The sequence below is a fragment of the Cyphomyrmex costatus genome, unplaced genomic scaffold (genome assembly GCF_001594065.2).
Source record: "Cyphomyrmex costatus isolate MS0001 unplaced genomic scaffold, Ccosl1.0 scaffold579, whole genome shotgun sequence".
Lineage (NCBI taxonomy): Eukaryota > Metazoa > Arthropoda > Insecta > Hymenoptera > Formicidae > Cyphomyrmex > Cyphomyrmex costatus.
This window is the reverse complement of record NW_017279970.1, coordinates 17,791-20,293: the sequence shown is the minus strand read 5'-3', so window position 1 is coordinate 20,293 and position 2,503 is coordinate 17,791. Positions and strand designations below refer to the sequence as shown.

At 38.1% G+C, this 2,503-nt stretch overlaps 1 pseudogene; it reads right to left on the bottom strand.

The window, feature by feature from the left end:
• Positions 1 to 447: 447 nt before the first annotated feature.
• Positions 448 to 2,503, bottom strand: part of LOC108779304 (heat shock cognate 71 kDa protein-like) — an 8,824-nt pseudogene continuing 6,768 nt past the window's right edge.

Sequence of the window (2,503 nt, the reverse complement as noted above, 5' to 3'; positions counted from 1 at the left end):
ACTAATTATCTTTTAACTAACTTATCACTAATTATCTTATATGCTTTTGAGGCTATCACGGATATTTTCTTCAATTAATGCCATTATCAATGCCATTGATAATGGCATTAATCATGAAGAAAGATACGGCGATAGCCCGCAAACCTTCTGGTATAATTATCTTATATTTATATGTACATCATAACCGATTTATTTTAAACATTAATAATGACGCGATCGGAATCGAGACGTTTGTTTTGTATTTAGTTTTGTTAAAGTAAACGAATTTATTAGACTCGTAGCCTTTCTTCTGTATCATTATTTATTTTTATTGAGCCTTGTTACTTATATTTATTAAAAACTTATTTTTACAAAGAATAAATTCAAATCATCATACTAAATTAATTAACGATAGTATTGTTGAATGAAACAAAATTATATAATACAAAATTTAGTATAGTTGTAATAAAAGAAAAATAGGAATTTGCTCATTCATTTTGTCGGTTTCTTCAATAGTTAGTCCAGTGCAAAATTTCAATTAGTCCAAAATTTGATTTTGCTCCGTCAGTATCAGGAAAACCATCAAGCGCTGCACTACTTTAATATAATTTTGTGACAATGGGATTACATATGGTTTTCAATTCCTTCTGCTCGTCGACGAACTTTTTCTTCTTTGCTGATTGACTGGCGTCTAACCAAGAGATGGCTTCATTGCATTTAAAAAGGACTTTCTCCTTATCGGACGCATTGATCTTTATTTTTAATGTTGTCCGCCCAGCGTGCTCTTTATATTGAAGTAGTATGACTCGAGAACATGTTTGGCGGAAATCCTCTTCCGCTGCTACTCGTCCTCCGATCGGCATTTTTCGGCTCCGTTTACCGTCTTCTCTATGTCTTCTTCCGACAAGCGGTTGCTTGTATGTTTATCATTCGTAATTGTGGTCTTATTTTCCTTGCCCGTAGATTTCTTGATCGCAGAGATGTTAGATATGTCTGCATAACAAAATAAAAAAATTTAAAATACAGAAAACGTTATTTAAATTACATTTCAATGTTATAATACAATGATTAATTGAACAATGAGTATAAAGTAATCATAAAATAATCTTATATACCAAGTGTACAAGTATGAAGTGCGGATTTGAGACAACAGATGGTGCACTAATGCAGTGTGTTGTAGGGATTTCTAGTACTTTTAAGTTACACCTTGTACACCCACGGTAATTAATTCTGTCCCTCGGAAAATTTCACAAAATAAAAAATGACCACCTTTCTATATTAATTGTCACAATCCATGCACGATTAACGTTACGACCAAGAAGACTAGAACCAGGGGGCCTATTCTGTACACGCTTACCGACAACTGTCGGTGTCGTTAAGTAGCGATAACCAATGGTAAGGACTGTTCTAGGAGAAAAGTACGATTCTTATTGGCTATCGCTACTTAACGACACCGACAACTGTCGGTAGCCGTGTACAGAATATGGGCCCTGAATGAGGAAAAAAGAGATACATGGGTCTGTTCCAGTCTGTTCGTACTTCGCGTTACTTGAAATTTTCCAAATTATTGAACTTAAAATAGTCGCATTCAGTAGATTGAGCAAGATTGCACCAACGTGATTTCTATTTTAAGCGAGACTACTGTCTTTGTCTCTGTCTCTCTTTCAGTTTTAACTTTTAATACAAGGTAGATAGAGTTTTAAAGTCTTGCTTAAAATCAAGTAATGTTGGTGCAATCTGGCCTCAACAGTTCTGTTGCGGAGCGGTTCCGCTTGCTGAGCAATTGAATATGATTGGTTAGATCTATAAGTAACAACCAATTATGTTCATTTGCTCCGCAAGCAGGCATGCCGCTTTGTCAACTTGAACGCGCCAATAAGGGAGCGTTATCGTATGTCGTGCCGTAAGAAATTGGCCAATCACAGTAGAAAACAATCGACCATGATTGGATCGACAGACGCGATTGGATCGACAGACGTGATTGGTCAATTCCGATGGACTAACCGGCTGATTAAGGCCGGTATTCATAGTCAGTTCTTATATTGAAGGCCGTCTTAAGTTCAGTCTTGAAGAGTTAAGGTTGGATTATACTGGCCGTAATCTGTTAACTTATGCTGTAATCTGTAAAAATTGACCAATCACAGTCGAATGAGAGGGGAATAAACGATTATAATTGGTCAATTTTTACAGATTACAGCATAAGTTAACAGATTACGGCCAGTATAATCCAACCCTTAGGGTGCAAACCCATGCAGCGGAATAGCGTAACGCGGAACGAGAGTAGAATCAATCACGAGATTCTCTAGAAACACGGAATGCTCGTTATTGGTTCTGCTCTCGTTCCGCGTTACGCTATTCCGCTACATGGGTTTGCACCCTTATGGCTCCCGCAGACAGAACGCGGAAACGCTTGCCGCGCGGCGGAAGTTGGCACGATAACCAATCAACATCTTGCTGGCGAGACGCTGATTGGCTATCGAGGCAACTTCCGCCACGCGGCAAGCGTTGCCGTGTTCTGTCTGCG